General features: G+C 42.3%; 1 protein-coding gene across 1 annotated transcript in view; it reads right to left on the reverse strand.

The window, feature by feature from the left end:
* LOC136857206 (uncharacterized) overlaps positions 1-22,636 on the reverse strand; it is a 312,308-nt gene that overhangs the window by 196,982 nt on the left and 92,690 nt on the right. The gene's annotated exons all lie outside the window — the stretch shown is intronic.

The raw sequence follows: 22,636 nt of genomic DNA on the forward strand, positions 1-22,636 counted from the left end.
TCCTCATTCTTGCCTCACATAATGACGCATTTTGAGGGTTTTGTCGGTTATTGGTTGACCCTTGCACCCAGCTGGATCCCGAGTCAATATTATAATAATAATAATAATAATAATAATAATAATAATAATAATAATAATAATAATAATAATAATAATAATGTTATTTGCTTTACGTCCCACTAACTACTTTTTAAGGTCTTCGGAGACGCCGAGGTGCCGGAATTTTGTCCCGCAGGAGTTCTTTAACGTGCCAGTAAATCTACCGACACGGGGCTATCGTATTTGAGCACCTTCAAATACCACCGGACTGAGCCAGGATCGAACCTGCCAAGTTGGGGTTAGAAGGCCAGCGCCTTAACCGTCTGAGCCACTCAGCCCGGCCGAGTCAATATCGTCACAAGCTCCAAGGCACTAACTCAGTACGAGAGTGAAGTTGTATGGCAGAAAAAATCAAAACAACAAAATAAAATATGTATCAAAAAGTTGCTGTTGTTTCCATGTTTAGGACTGGATCTTATTTGAGGAGAAATCGCCGTTCCTGTAGAGCCTACTATTTTCAAACTAGCATGAACATGTTTAAATTAGGACTGGAAATAACGTTCTATCGCAGCATCTGTGAGAATAAACCATGGTAAGAAAACACAGCAATGATAGGCACTTCCAGCTCTGGATTTGAATTTCGATTAATAAAACGGCGCACCTTCTCAGTTCTACCGTGGAGTCAGGCATAACAGGCTCAGACACAGAGATGAATTGCTCATATAGTATTCGCCCACGTCATGAGGTAGGACTAGTAAACATGGAATGACGGCACATTACAGTTATCTTGACTGCTGTCTACGTTCTGTCTTATTTGCGTCAGCTATCCGACCTTGCTACCGTGTATTAATCGATGTTGTTCTTTTTTTAAATTTGCTAGTTGTTTGGTATTAATATTATTGGTATTGCACCCAACGCCGGCCCCGTGGTGTAGGGGTAGCGTGCCTGCATCTTACCCGGAGGCCCCGGGTTCGATTCCCGGCCAGGTCAGGGATTTTTACCTGGACCTGAGGGCTGGTTCGAGGTCCACTCAGCCTACGTGATTAGAATTGAGAAGCTATCTGACGGTGATATAGCGGCCCCGGTCTAGAAAGCCAAGAATAACGGCCGAGAGGATTCGTCGTGCTGACCACACGACACCTCGTAACCTGCAGGCCTTCGGGCTGAGCAGCGGTCGCTTGGTAGGCCAAGGCCCTTCAAGGGCTGTAGTGCCATGGGGTTTGGTTTTTATTGCACCCAACTATTTACTATTTTCTGAGACGCTGAGGTGCCGAAATTTTGTCCCGAGAAGTGTAGCATTTAAATGTTATTGTTTTTTACATCCCACTAACTACTCTTTGACGATTTTCGGGGACGCCGAGGTGCTGGAATTTTGTCCCACATGAGTCCTTTTACGTGCCAGTAAATCTACTGACACGAGGCTGACGTATTTGAGCACCTACGAATACCACTGGGTCCGCCTCTGTGGTGTAGTGGTTAGCGTGATTAGCTGCCACCCCCGGAGGCCCGGGTTCGATTCCCGGCTCTGCCACGAAATTTGAAAAGTGGTCCGAGGGCTGGAACGGGGTCCACTCAGCCTCGTGAGGTCAACTGAGTAGAGGTGGGTTCGATTCCCACCTCAGCCATCCTGGAAGTGGTTTTCCGTGGTTTCCCACTTCTCCTCCAGGCGAATGCCGGGATGGTACCTAACTTAAGGCCACGGCCGCTTCCTTCCCTCTTCCTTGCCTATCTCTTCCAATCTTCCCCATCCCTCCACAAGGCCCCTGTTCAGCATAGCAGGTGAGGCCGCCCGGGCGAGGTACTGGTCATTCTCCCCAGTTGTATCCCCCGACCAAGAGTTTGAAGCTCCAGGACACTGCCCTTAAGGCGGTAGAGGTGGGATCCCTCGCTGAGTCCGAGGGAAAAACCGAACCTGGAGGGTAAATAGATGATGATGATGATGATGATGATCAAAAAGTTGCTGTTGTTTCCATGTTTAAGACTGGATCTTATTTGAGGAGAAATCGCCGTTCGCCTACTATTTTCAAACTAGCATGAACATGTTTAAATTAGGACTGGAAAGAACGTTCTATCGCAGCATCTGTGAGAATAAACCATGGTAAGAAAACACAGCAATGAGAGGCACTTCCAGCTCTGGATTTGAATTTCGATTAATAAAACGGCGCAACTTCTCAGTTCTACCGTGGAGTCAGGCATAACACACTCAGACACAGAGATGAATTGCTCATATTGTATTCGCCCACGTCATGAGGTAGGACTAGTAAACACGGAATGACGGCACATTACAGTTATCTTGACTGCTGTCTACGTTCTGTCTTATTTGCGTCAGCTACCCGACCTTGCTACCGTGTATTAACCGATGTTGTTCTTTTTTTAAATGGTTTTCCGTGGTTTCCCATTTTCACACCAGGCAAATGCTGGGGCTGTACCTTAATTAAGGCCACGGACGATTCCTTCCCACTCCTAGCCCTATCCTGTCCCATCGTCGCCATAAGACCTATCTGAGTCGGTGCGACGTAAAGCAACTAGCAAAAAAAAAGTTGTTTGGTATTAATATTATTGGTATTGCACCCCACTAACTATTTACTATTTTCGGAGACGCTGAGGTGCCGAAATTTTGTCCCGAGAAGTGTAGCATTTAAATGTTATTGTTTTTTACATCCCACTAACTACTCTTTGACGATTTTCGGGGACGCCGAGGTGCTGGAATTTTGTCCCACATGAGTCCTTTTACGTGCCAGTAAATCTACTGACACGAGGCTGACGTATTTGAGCACCTACGAATACCACTGGACTGAGTCAGGATCGAACTTGCCAAGTTGTGGTCAGTAGGCCAGTGCCTCAACCGTCTGAGGCACTCTGCCCGGCTATGAGAAGCCACTCAGCCCGGCAGTAGCATTTTTTATGTGCCGGTAAATCTTGCGACACGAGGCTGGCTGAGCTAGGATCGAACTCGCCAATTCGGGTTCGAAGACCAGCACTCAACTGACTGAACCACTTAGCACGACTGTTACGTGTTTAACCCTTTATAGGGCAAAAGGATGGGGGACTTTGCAAAATTTGAAACTTGGCTATTATTCATGTTTTGCCGTTCAAATGTAAGATATGAACAAGAACAATTCGAAAGTTCTCAGATGGTGGATTTTTGGGGTGGTAAATTATTATACCGTTGCCCCTTCTTGTCAACCATGTGGCTCAAATGGGCAGTGGTATATTAATTTACCACCTCAAACTAAAATAAATATTACAAGCATTTAGGGATATAAGTGACGTAAACTTTAGCAATATTTACAAACGACAATACTACATAAATGACAGTATAAGGTTTACTGAACCGTACAAAACTTAGGAAATTGAAGAATACAGAACTGCACTTCTTCTCATGAAAAGGCTTCAAACATCTTTTATTTAGGGCAACGTTACATGTTTGGCAAATAATATTTTTATTATTATTATTCTGCTTTTCGTCGCACCGACACAGATAGGTCTTATGGCGACGTTGGGACGGGAAAGGCCTAGGAATGGGAAGGAAGCGGCCGTGACCTTAATTAAGGTACAGCCCCAGCATTTACCTGGTGTGAAAATGGGAAACCACGGAAAACCATCTTCAGGGTTGCCGACAGTGGGATTCGAACCCACTATCTCCCGGATGCGAGCTCACAGCTACGCGCTCCTAACCGCACGGCCAACTCGCCCGATACAAATAATATTACTCCGTTTTTATTATGTAGCTGCTATCACAATACCGTCTACCTGGTAATACGGCGGCAAACTAATGAAATGCACCCTGGTGGAAAAATAGTCTACAATTGGGAACATGCATCATTTTCAAAAATATTTTTTTTGAAAAGTACACCAATGAAATAGTACGTAAACGTATTGCATTGTGGTATGTTGCCTTGTTTTCTACCATTAAAAAAATATTTAATAGTGCCTTTCCGCAAGGCGAGTGAAACGGCCTCTGACGTAAGCGGCGCGCTGTGACGTCACGATCCAGTACCGCATGGAGCTCTACCAGCCGTTGTGCATCAGCCGTTTCTAAAAACCGATTGTTTATTATTCATGATTGCGAATAACTTCGAAATGACAGAAGAAAGGTTCAAAACAGCACAGTCAGGCAATCTACTATGTGTGGATGTCATCATTCTTGAAAAATGTGACTTTTGTGGCCGCAGAAATTCGCGGATAACAAGCAAGTTTGTAAGTGGCGTCTTTTATATACGTGCAATGTACTGTAACCCATAGTATTAGGATAACATCGAACCTGGATAGATATCACATCACTTTCAACATTTCCTTCTAGACTGATTCCCATATTAAAGAATAACATTACATTTTCGGGCTTACAGCATTAGTAAAGTAAGAAATCGGATTTCAGCACTAACATAAACATATAGGTAGCATTATAGTACTAGTCCGCTTCTGTGGTGTAGTGGTTAATGTGTGCCACTCCCGGAGGCCCGGTTTCGATTCCCGGCTCTGCCATGAAAGTTGAAAACAAATACTACGAGGGCTGGAACGGGGTCTACTCAGCCTCGGGAGGTCAACTGAGTAGAGGGGTTTCGAATCCCACCTCAGCCATCCTCGAAGTGGTTTTTCGTATTTTGGTACTTCTCCTCCAGGCACCTAAGGCCACGGCCGTTTCCTTCCCTCTTCCTTGTCTATCCCTTCCGATCCTCTCATCCTCCAACAAGGCCCCTGTTGAGAATAACACGTGAGGCCGCCTGGGCGAGGAATCGGCCCTCCTCACCAGTTGCATCACCATACTCAAAGTCTCACGTTCCAGGACACTGCCCTTGAAGTGGTAGAGGTGAAATCCCTCGCTGAGTCCGAGAGAAAACCAACCCTGAAGGATAAACTGATTAAGAAAGAAAGAAAGAAGGAAAGAAAGAAAGATCATAGTACTATAGGGCTATAATCTATCATTCCCCAAAAAATATATATTTATGGTTGGGACAACTGGCCTACCCACTTCGGGGCCCATGAAAGAGAATTAAATATCTTTGTGGAGGGAAAAAGTTAAACATGATAAAGATAAATATGACTTCATCTAGTTTTCACAAGTCGGGCTGAGTGGTTCAGACTGTTGAGGTGCTGGCCTTCTGACCCCAACTTGGCAGGTTCGATCCTGGTTCAGTCCGGTGGTAGTTGAATGTGCTCAAATACGTCAGCCTCGTGCCGGTAGATTTACTGGCACGTAAAAGAACTCCTGCAGGACTAAATTCCTGCACACCGGCGTCTCCGAAAATCGTAGAAGTAGTTAGCGGGGCGTGAAGCCAATAACATTAATTACATTTGGCTTTTAACAAGCTGAGCATATCAGGAAAGAAAAGTGTCCTGGTGACATTTTAGTCGCTCAATACAGGAATGTCTTTGGGTGCTGTGACTTTTACTTTTTTTTTTTTTTTTTTTTTTGCTGTTTGCTTTACGTCACACCGTCACATATAGGTCTTATGGCGACGATGGGACAGGAAAGGCCTAGGAATGGGAACAAAGCGGCCGTGGCCTTAGGTACAGCCTCATTATTTGCCTGGTGTGAAATGGGAAACCACGGAAAACCATCTTCAGGGCTGCCGGCAGTGGGGTTCAAAACCCACTATCTCCCGGATGCGAGCTCACAGCTGCGCGCTCCTAACCGCACGGCCAACTCGCGCGGTATTTTTACCCTTCGGTTTATTGACTTGGCTTGTATAACCTAAAACTAAGTTGGATAATATTTTAAACACCTACATCACTATTTTCACCTGTGTGCAATTATGTTATTTATTTCATTAATGTTATGATAATTATTATAATTGAGCATTGTTAACTTATAAGACCCCAACAGACAAGCATTGGTTTTGTGTAGAGTTATACATTTGTTGAATTCACGTTGTTTCCTTTCATGATGTACACGCCTATTCTTTGTTACATTGTAGAGTATTTAGATATAGCCTAAATTTCTTTACCAATTAAGCTCTTCAATAAAGACACTGTCCCATGCCAAGATAGAATTAGAGCTGTCAAAATGGTTCATAACCCCTTTGATTTATTATCTTGACATGGATCACCCAAAACATAGGTTAGGTTTGGAGAATACTTTAATAATCAGCATTATTCAATGCACTGTTTATTACTTTCATATTCCAAGATGTAATCGATGCACTTAAATAAAGCATCATACATTAAAATTTAAAGTTTTACCACTAGAACAGCTGACATGGAAAAGTGATTTGAAAATTCAAACAAATTCATCTTACGTTAAAATCTTCAAAAAAATAAACTGTAGTCTTTTCCGATATATCACCAGCATTTCTCCGGCTCGCCAAAATCCATTTCTCCCTAGTTTTAGCGTCTTTGGAACATTTATAAACAATTTGTTTGGTACGGTATGCGATGTGCTATTGCACATCGGAACTCTACACCATTTATAAGTTTTCTGCCTCACTGTCTGCGCAGGATTCATTTTAAGTCATACCACTCAGATTATTATCCAATGTATAGACCTCGAATTTAACCATACTAGACACTAACGTAAAGTAGAAATACGCGAAGTGTATCTTGCTTCTCACAGCACACTATGCGTTATTTCGTCTGCTAATTCAGTCAACCTGTACGATGACGTCAGACCAATGAGATCGCGTACTTGCGTGACGTGACATTTTCGTAGACTTTTATCATGTTTGGAGTTATTATGTGTACATTCTGATCACATTTTTGAATTTTGCATGAAATTTTGAGTCAGATTAGCATATTTTTAATTAAAACCCCGGATCATGCATGTTCCCTATTGCTCATTCCGGACGCGCGCTTTGTTGTGGCTAGTGCATGCGTATAGTTAATTCATGTAGACAGTCACTGAAGAGTCCTTTGAATAAGATTAGTACAATTCTATATGTTTTTACTCATCTCCCAAATGCAATATATTGCATATTCTGTGATTGATCACAAGTAATATACCGTACCAGCAGCTTCTGTTAGATTTTACAGAATAGAGCTTACCGGTTAATATACACAAACTTTGTTATATTTGGTAAGCGGTAATGAATATGGACTTCTGGGCAATTGCAATGTTATTTCTAATGCTCTTAGATAAATCATTCAAAATCACGTTATGATATCACGGATAATATTCTTACTACGAACGATAATAACAAGCCATACATGTCGCGGGGGGGGGGGGGGGGGTGGAGGGAAACAGTCTGTTAAGATAGAATTTTCGTACTGTTATTTCGTGAAAATCAATTATTTTTGAGGGGTGGCAAATTAATATACCAGTAACCTAAAAAGGGTTAACCGCGTTTTAACATAGGTGGGTTCTTCACTGTTAACAATCATCATCTGTTTACCCTCCAGGTTCGGTTTTTCCCTCGGACTTAGCGAGGGATCCCACCTCTACCGCCCCAAGGGCAGTGTCCTGGAGCTTCAGACCCTTGGTCGGGGATACAACTGGGGAGTATGACCAGTACCTCTCCCAGGCGGCCTCACCTGCTATGCTGAACAGGGGCCTTGTGGAGGGATGGGAATATTGGAAGGGATAGGCAAGGAAGAGGGAAGGAAGCGGCCGTGGCCTTCAGTTAGGTACCATCCCGGCATTCGCCTGGAGAAGTGGGAAACCACGGAAAACCACTTCCAGGATGGCTGAGGTGGGAATCGAACCCACCTCTACTCAGTTGACCTCCCGAGGCTGAGTGGACCCCGTTCCAGCCCTCGTACCACGTTTCAAATTTCGTGGCAGAGCCGGGAATCGAACCCGGGCCTCCAGGGGTGGCAGCTAATCACGCTAACCACTACACCACAGAGGCGGACACTGTTAACAATGAGGTAGGAAAGGATTAGGAATGGAAGGTACTGTCCTTTAACCAGTGGCGGTCGGTCCAAATAGGACAGGGAGGGCTGTAGAGCAGATGTTTACAATGCAGCATTTCTAAGGACGAATGTAGGCTTTCGCTTTGCGTTAAGAAACTCTAACGTATGCTTTTAGCTCCAACACTATTCTCTGTTACTCAGACTTACAGCCACCGTAGTCTGCTGGCGAGCAACCGTCACTGTCGGTAAACAAATTATTCTGCGATATTGGTTTGTGTTGTGGTTCATGAACAGGTTTTTATATTTATATTTTGACTTTAGAATAAATTGAATGTTAACATGTTTAAATAATCGACGCAAAATATGACAACCTTGCTTTTGACAGCGCTCACTTGCCTTTTAAACGACACGTGCCCCTTGTGTCCAGAGGAAAGGAGCCGACTGTCAACCCTCATTATCACTAGAGCGTGCAGACTGACAACCCTCATTATTACCAGGGTGGGCCAAGTTTTGAGATCAGAAGACACCGCGTGGGTATGGGTTGAGCGTCAGGACTATAGCTCTGTTTAAGGTATATTCCCCTCACTGTCGTGAAAAGAATATAAGAAGTCAACGACAAACCATTTTCAAGTCTACCGTCGGTTAAGTTCGAACTAGAGGACTGCATAAACTGGTTTAGACTCGGTTCAACTTCGATCAGTTCGGGAATACAATACTCGGTCGAATGACTGGAAACAGGCTGTCGATTTTCACTGCCTGTCGATGAAAGACAGGCCTCTTAGGAAGCATTCAGTACAGTCAGCGTGTCTGTGTTGTGTGTCACTTTTAATCAATCGTGTTCTGAACTGGCGCGATATTTATATGAAGCGACAATGACTGGTCATCCGAGGTAAGTATTGACTGAACAAGAAAGTGTACATGAAGTTTTCAACGCATGAAATGTGTTCGTAATAGATGACAGGAATGTCATAAATACCAATGAATATTATAACTTCCCATTAGCTTGATTTGAGATGTGCTGATACCGTACGGTACCACACATCCTTTACAGTAGTATTTCATGTTGTTCTGTTACTTCTTTGTTTTACATCTAGACACTAAGAAGTGAACTATTACAAAAGTTAGGTTTCTCAAATGTTTGAGTACGACCTGAATAAATTTTCATTACGAATTTCCAGAGGTACAAGCTTAGTCAGTTGGTAGTTAGTTCTCCTCTCCAGTTGCCTCGCCTTCAAGGAAGTGTTATATATACTGGAAGGGGATGACAAAAACGCAAGGGACTTAAACGCTGAGCCACTGGACGCGGTTGAACATTCTGACGAGGACTCTGTAGGGGAGGGGGTTTCGTAGACATTCTTACAGGGCGATAGTTGCCCACACTAACCGAAATAGTTTTTAGCCGCGAACGTGAAAAACAATGCGATATTCCCCTTGAAGAGGATTTCTTGCCAAGTAGAAAGCCTAAAAATATGCCTTGAGTCTTCTCAACGTGGACCCAGGGTGATCTCCAGATTGAATCCTTACCATTTTCTGATGCATACTACTCTTCACTCAGTCACTGAGATATCTGAGTGCTTCTTTGACAAGGAGTAACATTCCATGAACGGAACAATAGCTCAGGTGTTGAAGTGAGCTCCGCAGACCAGACCTGTGTAATGTGTGGAAGCATTCTTCCGCTTGTTTCCTCGGAACAGTAAACTGAATGCAGCCCAATTTTAAGAGTAGTTGTAAATAATAGTCAATAAATATACTTTCTTCGTACATTTTATGTGACTATGGTTTTATGTAAATGCATTTTCAGCTTATTTTTAATCCAGATAAATTACCACACGGGGTCACATTCAATAATTATGTAATTTAGGTGTATGGTCAAACTTCGCAAAATTTGCTCTCATAAAAGATGTGCGGTACCGTATACTACCAGGCTATTGACAATTAATTAAGACAATTTACATGAAATAGCTTTCCTTTGCTTCCCTTTAATTAATGTCTTCAGATTTGATAAAATGAACCAAAAATAAAAACTCCGTCTTTCCCAGGCTAACATGGACAGCTACGAAGAGAAATTATATTTCTCCCTTACTTAATAAATTAGTTGAGCTATTTCATTATCATCATCATCATCATCTGTTTACCCTCCAGGTTCGGCTTTTCCCTCGCACTCAGCAAGGGATCCCACCTCTACCGCCTCAAGGGCAGTGTCCCGGAGCTTCAGACTCTTGGTCGGGGATACAACTGGGGAGAATGACCAGTACCTCGCCCAGGCGGCCTCACCTGCTATGCTGAACAGGGGCCTTGTGGAGGGATGGGAAGATTGGAAGGGATAGGCAAGGAAGAGGGAAGGAAACGGCCGTGGCCTTAAGTTAGGTACCATCCCGGCATTCGCCTGGAGGAGAAGTGGGAAACCACGGAAAACCACTTCTAGGATGGCTGAGGTGGGAATCGAACCCACCTCTACTCAGTTGACCTCCCGAGGCTAAGTGGACCCCGTTCCAGCCCTCGTACCACTTTCCAAATTTCGTGGCAGAGCCGGGAATCGAACCCGGACCTCCGGGGGTGGCAGCTAATCACGCTAACCACTACACCACAGAGGCGGCGCTATTTCATTATAAGAGACTAAATTCTTGTATCTTCTAGACCATTTTTATAGTTATAAGTTATGCGTTTCTTTCCTTGTTGTGAAATAAATAGAATTTTGTTCTTGCGTGGTACTGCTTTTTAAACCACGATACAAAGCATATTGTATGCACAGGGATTTGTCAGTCTTATTTTATTTGATTTTTTGCTCCATTTTTATCGTCACATTAACACATCGAAGGTTTTCGGCGATTGAAGGATGAGAAAGGGCTAGGATTGGAAAGGTATCGGTTCAGGCCTTAAATAAGTTACAGCCCGTTTGCCTGGTGGGAAACCACGGAAACCATTTTCAACACTGCCGACGGTGGGACTCGAACCCACTATCTCCCAATGCAAGCTCACAGCTGCCAGACCCTAACCGCACGGCCAGCTCGCACGGTCATTCCTATTATGACAAAATACCTTTATTATTATTATTATTATTATTATTATTATTATTATTATTATTATTATTATTATTATTATTATTATTATTATTTTATTATTATTATTATTATTATTATTATTATTATTATTATTATTATTACACACACACACACACTTTTTTAAACATAACCGGTTTTCGGACACTAAGGTCCATTATTGAACATTATTATACACTAATCATTAATCAATATGTGCTTACGTAAAGATGGGTATTAACATCATTACAAGCTATTAGAAACAACCAGCTAGGATAATCAGCCAGATGCAGTTATAATCACCGACTTGGCCGGTAATCCAACCCGGAACCCTTCTGAACCGAAGGCTAGTACTCTGACTATTCACCCAAGAAGCCTGACGAAGATAATAATAAACAAATAAATATCCACAGCCTGTTTCCAGTCTTTCGACCGGGTCAGGAATGGAATTAATGAAGCACTATCTAGTGGTGAGGACAGGAAATATGTCGGCTGACGAAGCTTGTCACACTCCTCAGTGGAAATGATTAATGACTGACAGATGAAATGAAATTATATTGGAGAGTGTTGCTGGAATGAAAGATGACAGGGAAAACCGGAGTACCCGGAGAAAAACATGTCCCGCCTCTGCTTTGTCCAGCATTATTCTCACATGGAGTGACCGGGATTTGAACCACGGAACCCAGCGGTGAGACACCGGCACGCTGCCGCCTGAGCTACGGAGTCTCTACGAAGACAATAATAACGGTTGTACTATAATAATAATAATTGTACCGGGAGGTACCCCCCAACGCCGCGCATTTAAACGTTGCGCCTAATAGAACTCCTCTACGGAAGGAACAGTGAACTTGAAACAAGACCTTCTTAAACTTTTACTCAGAAGATGTCACTACAGTAATTTGACGTAAATTTATTATTGTGAAGTTTCCAGTACTGTGTGAATTTCTAATTGTTTTGTTAGTCCTTTATCAAGAAGTTTGAACTTTCTTCAACAGATGTTACTGCTCATAAACTATGATCATGCACCCTGGTGCGAAGTGGAAGAACCTTGATTTGAAGAAGTTTTGTATTCATAAATTTTTTCTTTACTAAATTTCGTTCATTCATTTTTGGGTTGGCAATATTGATCTTTTCTTTCCGCCAGTGTTGCATCCAGCCAATCCCTAATTTTTGTAATTAATTTCCAACCAATCCCGTATTTCTTCTTCGATTCTGAGTGTCACTTTTAAATTTGACCAATAAAACCCTGTGGGTGTGTCTTGATTATTCATGAAAGGTCTCGAACTTTCCCCGAGGGTTTATAAACTGCGGATTTTCACGTCTCTTGGCCAATTGATCGTCATCTAACTTAGTGTGTGTGTCAAGTAGGAGGCGGGAGGCGCCTCTTTCATCAGGCAGAAGTTCTTCAACAAGGTAATGGCCATCTAACATCTTACTTTTTTGCTAGCTCCGCAGTTTAACCTGAGGGAAAGGTCCGAAAACTTAAGTATGTAACCAACTTCTCTAAAATGTAAGTACTGCCGGCTAATGTAAAAATGTCATAAAATCTCCAACTGTAATTCGGGGATAGAGAGTGACGTACCCTCTCGAGCTCCCCTTCATATTGGTTTGAGGTGACTACGTTTTGTAACTGGTTTTCTTCCTTTCCGTAATGTCTTAAATTATTCTTATACGAGTCACCTCCATAGTTTGGGAATAGCCCCTGTTTCATCGGCCTAGTGCCCCTTAGGTTTTCAGACTACATATCTCGGAGTGCAGATACACGCCTCTATTCTATTTGTGTTTTAGGCCATTAACGTAACCTGTTCTTTTCTGCTAGGGGCTGCCTGGCCGAGGCGGTAAAGGCATGCTCGGTTCGTCCGGAAGGACGTGGGTTCGAAACCCCGTCAGGAAGTCGCAAAATTTAAGAAACGAGATTTCCACTTCCAGAGGTGCATATGGCCCTGAGGTTCACTCAGCCTGCACCAAAAATGAGTACCAGGTTAATTCCTGGGGGCAAAGGCGGCTGGGCGTAGAGCTAACCACTCTACCCCATCGCGTGCCGCGGTTAACAATGGTGGAAGCCTTTACCTTCCTCTCCTTCAAGAGCCTTCATGGCCTGTACGGAGGTGTCTTTGTCTTTTGTTCTTTTCTACTACGGCCCAATAGGTTGGATACTAGATACCCCTGTTTCAAATTTTGTTAAGTTGTGCCTTGATGGCAATTAATTGTAATTTTCTGATATTGCCTTGAGTAGGCTTGAGAACTGAGAGCACGTTAGCTCTTTTTCTATTGTAAAAGTGCCTCTGGGAGGCCGGATATTGTAATTGCTGGAGCAAGGGCTCCACGTATTAGGGCTCCACGTATTAGGGGATTTCTGCCCTTAAGTAAAGTTGTGATCTTTGTAAAGCTGAGCGTGTAACTCAGAAGTTGTGAAGTGAGGGCTTGAAGCCCAGGATCGGTTTATACCACCAATATTGTCTTTCCTAAGACTTGTTTATTGCTACTGGTACCCGTTACATTGTTATTTGTTGGGTTTTTTAAGAACAAAATATAACCTTTGTTACAGTTTTAGAACTTTGATTTTGTAGTTAGACCCATTCACCTCGGCACCTTCTTCCCCATCTGCTGGTCCACGGGTATCCCCGTAACAACAACAACAATAATAATAATAATAATAATAATAATAATAATAATAATAATAATAACAGGAATAAGATGTAGTCCGGCGTTTTGTCTGACTGGTCAGCGTACTGGACTTCGGTTCAGATGGCCCCACGTTCGACTCCTGTTCAGACCGGAGATTTTAATTTCGTCTGGTTAATTCCTCTATCTCGGTAACTGAGTGCTTGTGTTCGGCATTATACACACATCTCCAAATACATACAACACATTACATAATAAACGGCGACAGAAAAATGCAATAGTGAGGACATACCGTCTGTCTCTGTGGTGTAGCGGTTAGTGTGATTAACTGCCACCCCCGGAGGCCCGGGTTCGATTCCCGGCTCTGCTACGAAATTTTAAAAGTGGTACGAGGGCTGGAACGGAGTCCACTCAGCCTTGGGAGGTCAACTGAGTAGAGGTGGGTTCGATTCCCACCTCAGCCATCCTGGAAGTGATTTTCCGCGGTTTCCCACTTCTCCTCCAGGCAAATACCGATATGGTACCTAACTTATGGCCACGGCCGCTTCATTCCCTCTTCCTTGTCTATCCCTTCCAATCTTCCCATCCCCCCGCAAGGCGCCTGTGCAGCATAGCAGGCGAGGCGGCCTGGGCGAGGTACTGGTCCTCCTCCCCAGTTGTATCCCCGACTCACAGTCTGAAACTCCAGGACACTGCCCTTGATGTGGTAGAAGTGGTATCCCTCGCTGAGTCCGAGGGAAAAACGGACCCTTGAGGGTATACAGATAAAGAAGAAGAAGAAGAAGAAGAAGAAGAAGAGCATCTAGCCGTAAAACTAGAACAAAATGTGCTTAAGGGGAGTTTTGACTGAAATGTTTGCCCAAAAACTGAATTTTCAATTTTAACCTTAAAAATCTCCCATCCCGTTATCAGTTCTTTACTCTATTTTAATGCTCTAAATACCGAATTTAAAGGGTAGCGGTTCGACGTAAACAGAGCCCACTGCAGTTTCTCTCACGCTGTCAGACAAAACCAGCTTCAATAATACCTCCGACCTATGCTGTGCGTAAGAGGAGAAAGACATCTCAGAGAGTAATATACAGTCCGGGACAGTTTCAAAGAAAGTATGGTTCTTAAAACTTTGAAATGCTTTTATCTACCTTAACACTTTTTCAGCTCTTTGCCGTGCATAATATGCTCCTTACAACAGAGTTCTCGTCGTATTCACCTGAAATTTTCAGAGAATGTTTGAATATGTACAGAAATTAAAAGTAGTTATGCATTTTATTATCAACTGAATATTATTACCTTTATATTCTTACTCCTGAAATAGCACGAAATTTAGATTTTTGCCTATTTCATTAATTTCTTTTTTTGCAAGTAGCTTTACGTCGCACCGACACAGATAGGTCTTATGGCGACGATGGGACAGGAAAGGGCTAGGAATGGGAAGGAAGCGGCCGTGGCCTTAATTAAGGTACATCCCCAGCATTTGCCTGGTGTGAAAATGGGAAACCACGGAAAACCATCTTCAGGGCTGCCGACAGTGGGGTTCGAACCCACTATCTCCCGAATACTGCATATTGGCCGTACTTAAGCGACTGCAGCTATCCAGCTCGATATATTTAATTTAATAATGAAAACTGAAAGATATATATCTCCAACAGTTTATTCCCGACTGCAAAACGCGGAGTTATTCTTACATTAGTATTTTTGACAAGTCTGCCAAATTATAGACCAAAAAAAAAAATGAACACTGTAATGCAAGGAGCATTTTCCATGCAACGCATAAAAATAAACATTATTTTTCGATAACTTTGCAATTAACTAATCAACTCCAAATTTTACATGGGGCGGTATCTTATAAATATGTGCTTGTGTTATAAATTTGATTTGGATAAGTTGGTAAATTGTATTCGCGACTCCCGTTAATGTCCTTCCGGTTATTATCGATGTTAATACAAAAGGAGTTATTTTATCGTCTCGGGTAAACAGGACTTCGTCAAGACTATGCCGGGATTCGATCTCATAACCTTAAGAACTTGAACACGTAACACCGAAAATCCTTAATCTGAGCAATTGGCTGCGCGGTTCGGATTATAGTGTGTTCGAACCCCACTGTCGGCAGCCCTGAATGGTTTTTGTGGTTTCTTGTTCCTACACCAGCCAAATGCTTGGCCTAGCCAAGGCCACGGTCGCTTTTCTCATTCCTTTTTTTTTAAATTCAAGGATAGGTCTTATGGCGACGATGGGACAGGAAAGGGCTAGGAGTGGGAAGGAAGCGGCCGTGGCCTTAATTAAGTCACAGCCCCAGCATTTGCCTGGTGTGAAAATGGGAACCCACGGAAAATCATCATCGGGGTTCGAACGCACTATCTCCCGAATACTGGAGACTGGCCGCACTTAAGCGACTGCAGCTATCGAGCTCGGTTTTCTCATTCCTAGTCACTATTGCAGTGGCCGTATGGTTTTGTAGATTTAATCATTAGAAATAAAAGACAAACATTATGTGGATAATACATTTTATTCAATCGAACGTGGTACACTTGGAGTGTGGTTAATAACTCGGTGTAGTATGGATTTGCGATATGAGAAATAAGAGATAATAATTTAAGACTTGGGGAGTAATATTTCGAATAAAAGTAAGATTTCATTATTAAATTTGTTATTGACCAAGCTGTACTCACACCGACAGCTAACCTCCAACTGAGCGCGCGAGTCAATTTTATAACAGAATATGAGTGTAATTTCACATACTGAGTATGAATTTTGCCTTAGTTTGAAGCGCCATTTCGTGAAAAATGCGTTTCAGATTTTCATTTTTTTTCTTTTCTTTTATCTGTCAAATTGAGACATTAAACATAATCGTAAGATGAAATGAAATGGTATATGGCTTTTAGTGCCGGGAGTGTCCGAGGACAAGTTCGGCTCGCCAGATGCAGGTCTTTTGATTTGACGGCCGTAGGTGACCTGTGTGTCGTGATGAGGATGAAATGATGATGAAGACGACACATATACCCAGCCCCCGTGGCAGCGAAATTAACCAATTAAGGTTAAAATTCCCAATCAATCAATCAATCAATCAATCAATCAATCAATCAATCAATCAATCAATTCATCAATACTGATCTGCATTTAGGGCAGTCGCCCAGGCGGCAGATTCCTAGCCTTTTCCTAAACGATTTCAAAGAAATTGGAAATTTATTGAACATCTCCCTTGGTAAGTTATTCCAATCCCTAACTCCTCTTGCTATAAATGAATATTTGCTCCAGTTTGTCCTCTTGAATTCCATGTTCTCTTGAATTCCTGTCGGGAATCGAACCCGGGACCCCTGTGACCAAAGGCCAGCACGCTAACCATTTAGCCATGGAGCCGGACATAATCGTAAGTTATTTGCTCCCCACAAGCTGCCTCTGTGGATCAGCGGTAGAGTCTCGGCCTCCGGATCCCAAGATAGCGGGTTCAAACCCGGCAGAGGTAGTCGGATTTTTGAAGGGCGGAAAAAAGTCCATTCGACACTCCATGTCGTACGATGTCGGCATGTAAAAGATCTCTGGTGACACATTTGGTGTTTATCCGACAAAAAATTAATTAAATCTCAGCCATAGACGCCCAAGAGAGTTTCGGTTTACTCGGTCTGCCATCTAGTGGGGGCCTAGAGTAAAACGGAACGTCGAAATCGACGAGCAGACAGCCAGATGGCGTCAAATTGAAATGTCTGCACAGAGTAGCTGAGGCCATACGGTTATTATTATTATTATTATTATTATTATTATTATTATTATTATTATTGCTCTCCACAATATACGCGTTCTACCCAAACACTAAAAGTGTCCTAAATTTTTTTCTTTCCGTGTACCCGTTGTCAAGGAACGTAAGTCTACGTTTAAAAACAACAACTTACGTACTCAGCATTTCACCACTGTGTTAATAATGGATTCAATTAGATCAAGTTTCTGAATTAGTGTACCATACTAAGAAGTTTATTTTGACTGGCTCATGACGGGTGACCTCGTGCCTGGCGGGCGCGTGCCTAGCCGTGGAGCTACGTCAGCAGTCGTGTTCGTGTTCTTATCAACAGACGTGACGTGAAGGACTAACAGTCCAAGTCGTCGTCGTCGTGCTTTTTGTGAGTCGTGGCTCAATCCACCCACAACACTTAACAATATTTCAACTAGTCTCTAAGAGGTGAAAGTTAGCGTCACTTTACTCCCTTATACTGCATATGTTAGTAAAAGGGACAGCCTAGTACGACTCCTTGCCTGAATGGTCAGCGTAGGTTCGATTCCCGCCCCGTCCAGGTATGTTAACAGCGTTTGGTTAATTCCCAATTAAAACCTATTGCTCGGGGACTGGGATTTGGCATCCGGTCATAAAACTGGGCTTAATTTACAAACAGTGCCGACCCTAAGTATAATACTTGTCACGTACGGCTATACACTAAAAGGCAGATATCGCCGCCCTATTCTCTTTTGTTTTAATGGCTCATCATTACTGCCAACTTGACTAGTTACATACTGATATCACGAGACATAGGTTACATCGCGCATTCCTATCTACGAAATATCACTGTAAAATTTGTCACAAAAGGAACATAATAATTGCTTTTACTTAAATGAAGTGAAAAATCTGCGGCAAATTAAGAAATGCCCAAGTTAGTAGAGAAATAAGAAAACATACTTAAGGCCTGTAGACAGGCCTCCTTTATGTCGTATTCCGCTGCTGGTGCCGTCTTTTCTTAATTTCTTGAGGTCCAGGGCTAGCACCGAGGAATGTGAGTGCTATGTCTGTGGATTCTTATTATCTTTGTCCATATGAGTAGAGCGGCCAGTTGAAACAGCAAAATTGAGGTTAACAGAATTCACGATGTTATTTCGTTCTTCAATGCGGCAAAAGACCATGTTACAGTGATGTGGCTGGAACTCTACGAAAAAGCAACTAAGGACGCATTCAACAGCTTGGTGCTGCACATTACAGAGAAATATCGTAAGTACCACAAAAATGATATAGCATGATCCCTGGACCAATAAATATGTTTTATTTATGTTCGAACGAAAATAGCATGATCTCTGGACCAATAAATCACTAGTCCACAGAATTATTCTTATGTACATTGGCCATAGCTTTTTGTCGTCTATTAAATCTTGCATATCGCGATACAGTTCAGAAAATGATGTCATTGACAGCTGAAGCAATGAAGCAAAAGCAAAGAACTTCAGTGAACACAGACATCACACACGAAATTGTTGAAAGTGTAAGACAAACAGAAGACATACGTGTGTTACTCTGAGCGTAGCACCAAAAGTACTTGTAAAGTAGTAAAGTAGGTTTACATAATATTCTCCAAAAAATAAAATATTTCTTAATTTACCGCAGATTTTACACTTCAACTGTGTAAACGCAATTATTATGTTCCATTTGTGATAAATTTTACAGTGACATTTCGTAGATAGGAATGCGCGACGTAACCCGAGACATAACCATCAACAAACTAACCTCAATGTAAGTATCTATAATGGAGGTTCCCTTACCCATGATAATAAATGATCAATCAAGATATTCATAATTCAGTCGGTTTTCAAGCTTAATGAGGAATTACGGAAATACTCTCTCTCTCGCCCTCACTCAATTTAATGTTATATATTTCTGCATTTGTCCGCCTTTGTGGTGTAGTGGTTAGCGTGATTAGCTGCCACCCCCGGCTCTGCCACGAAATTTGAAAAGTGGTATGAGGGCTGGAACGGGGCCCACTCAGCCTCGGGAGGTCAACTGAGTAGAGGTGGGTTCGATTCCCACATCAGCCATCCTGGAAGTGGTTTTCCGTGGTTTCCCCACTTCTCCTCCAGGCGAACGCCGCGATGGTACCTAACATAAGGCCACGGCCGCTTCCTTCCCTCTTCCTTGCCTATCCCTTCCAATCTTCCCATCCCTCCACAAGGCCCCTGTTCAGCATAGAAGGTGAGGCCGCCTGGGCGAGGTACTGGTCATTCTCCCCACTTGTATCCCCGACCAAGAGTCTGAAGCCCCAGGACACTGCCCTTAAGAGGCGGTAGAGGTGGGATCCCTCGCTGTGTCCGAGGGAAAAGCCGACCCCGGAGGGTAAACAGATAATGATGATGATGATGATATGTCTGCATTTATTTTGATACTAGCAAATGTACCCGTGCTTCGCTACGGTATTCTGCATTGTATACGAATATTGAAGTAAATACTGTACATGCAGTAAATAAGATTGTTTTAAAATAGCATGTCTCTTAGCGTTATCCGAGAAACAATATGCAGAGGTCCCCATACGTTGTTTCCAGTGTAAAGTGCTTGTTACGGATTTGTGATGATAACGACAGGCTCACTTCCCTACTGCGATTCACAATCGAGTTGGGAAGTTTACATTATAATTGCAGGCCCCATTGCCTACTGCGCGGTCACAATCTATTTGGGGAGTTTCCGTTACAATTGCAGGCCCCCTTTCCTACTTCCAGACATATTACAAATTGAAGAGTTTTTATTATAATGGCAGGAAACTTCCCTACAACCAGTCAAAATTGAGTTGTGCAGTTATCATTATAATGATAGGCCCCTTTTCCAACTGCCAGCCAGCTTCCTGCCAGTCACACCAAGTTGATGAGTTTCCATCAAAATAGCAGGCCAGTATGCCTAATGCCAGTCACATTTTAGATGGGTACATCTGTTTATAACTGCGGGAACGCTTGCCTACAGCCAAAGACTGTATGCTGCATGCTCCCTTGCCTTCTGAAAGTCAAATCGAGAAGTGAATTATTCATTACAATGGTAGGCCTGCCTCATTAATGCCAGTTACACAGGAATTGGAGAAGGACTCCATTCCTACTGCCAGTCATAGTCGGTGTGCGGAGTACTGATTTCAATAGCAGACACACCCTTTCTCGATCGCTACAAAATCGACATCAGTGAATATATATAGTTCGACATACGAAAGTATGTGCTTGTTTACAATATTGCAGACCTTCATTTACAGATTAACTGCTTCTAAACGGTACATCATATCGAGAAAAGATTGTACCATAAGACGCCGGATTTAGCGGCCTAAATTGCTGGTCATATGATATCTCATCTATTCATGGGTCAGATTGAGTTAGGAACTTGGGTAAAATTTGTGTAAGATTATCTCACATTGCATTGCTTTTCGGATAATTAAGTGACAGCTACATACATAGCATTTGGCTCACATATGGCTACTGGGTGGACCAATTTTCGTGTAGAGTATGATGATTCTATCTTTCCTCTAAGTGATGGAAGGTATGAATTATGTATGTGAAAAGTACTACTTTACTTAAGATCGAGAAATAGAGAAAAGTCAAACGTAAAATGGATATAAATACGACAAAAAGTCGTACGACCAAGGTTGTAGATCACTCCAAATTGAACGGGGATTGTGCCATCCGTTATGTGATGATACTTCCCGAAGGTCTGCACCATCATTAAAATTGCCTCCATATTTCGATATTCTTCGGGATAGAAAGGGAAAAATTTAAAGCTCTTGGAAGTTTTCCGCCCGTTACAGGCTAAGTCGTAAAATTTTGCCAAATTTCAGTTTTCTTTCTCGACTGGCAGATTATGCCGCAATCTGGGTTTTCAGTGAGAAGTGTAAAAAGTAGAACTTTCAAGATACTAAACCAAAAAATATGCAGATGATCATTATTACCCCTTAAGCGTGTAGCTGTACGAAAATTTCGACAAAATAGTCTATGTACAGGCACACAGTAGTTACGATTTTATTTACATAGATAAATAAGGAACCTGCTCCACGTACAACACCTTTTGGGCTATATCCGCTGGACTTAACCGGAAAAACGGACCGTTTATGATATCTCCCTTATTAATCCTCCTGTCGAAAAAATGCACATGAAAAAAAGTTTTAGAGATGGAATTTCATCATGTTTGGTCGATTTCCAGTCAGGTTGGTCTTGTACTGTATATATTCTGGAAGAGTAAAATCACCATTTCGGTTCCCTATAAACCGCCAGTCCATTCCGGGAACATGAAATGTTATTGACGATTAACACCTACCGTTGGACAGGTGGATGTTAATATAAAGTTTGACTCAAATATCTTCAGTAGTTTTCAAGTTGTAAAACATACGCTTTACACGCACCCGCTCTTGAGTTAAGTCCGGTGGGACTTGTACCGGAAAACGGTCCGTTAATGATATCTCCCTTATTAATCCTCGTATTGAAATGATGCACATGAGGAAAAAGGCCTAGAAATGAATTTCCATTACGGCAGCTAAATTTACATTAAGTTTGGTTGCAAAATGACGGTTTCGGTTTCGTATAATCCCCCAGTCAATTCAGGGATTCAGAAACAATACTTGCCCTAAAACCTACCAAAGGACAGATGGATTCTAAATATCAAGTTTGGTGGAAATATATCCAGTAGTTTCCAAGTTTTAGACAAACAGACAAACAAACAAACAGACAGACACCAAAACAGAATATATGCAGATGGTCATTATTACACCTGAAACGGATAACTGTACGGAAATTTCGCCAAAATTGTCAATGTACAGACATACTCTAGAAGTGTAGACCTTTATTTCGATAGTTACTGCTTTGCAACTGTACGACGTATCTACAAACGGACTTCACCATCAGACGCCCCTTTCAGTGCTCTACATGGTTGGTCCTATGACATCTTCTCGTATCTCCTTTATTTATGGGTTAGATTGAGTTAGAGTCATTGAATGGGGTGAAATCTTGTACAGTTTTTGAATGCTACTTTATATTTTTGATTCTCATGTGACAGCTAGAATCATAAAATTTGGCTATAACATTGCCAATGGTCATGTCAATGTGCGTGCCGAATGTCATGATTCTACCTTTCCTATAAGTGTGCCAAATGATAACATATACGTGTAAAAGTACAAAATCAACTTGTGTTTAATGTATTAGGGATAGAAATACGACGAAAAGTCACAGGACAAAAGTTGTAGATCTCTCCAAAATGAAACGCAATTTGCTTTGTGACTTTTGATACGACTTACTGATTAGCCACCAATTACCCCGAAACGAAGGTCTGCACCGCCGTTAAAATTGCATCCATATTTCGGAATTTTCCTGGGCCAGAAGTTATACATTTGCATAGCTTAGAATATTTCCTCAAAGGAAAGAGTGTACAGCATTCGGGATTA

Source organism: Anabrus simplex, chromosome 1, assembly GCF_040414725.1.
Source record: "Anabrus simplex isolate iqAnaSimp1 chromosome 1, ASM4041472v1, whole genome shotgun sequence".
Taxonomy (NCBI): Eukaryota; Metazoa; Arthropoda; class Insecta; order Orthoptera; family Tettigoniidae; genus Anabrus; species Anabrus simplex.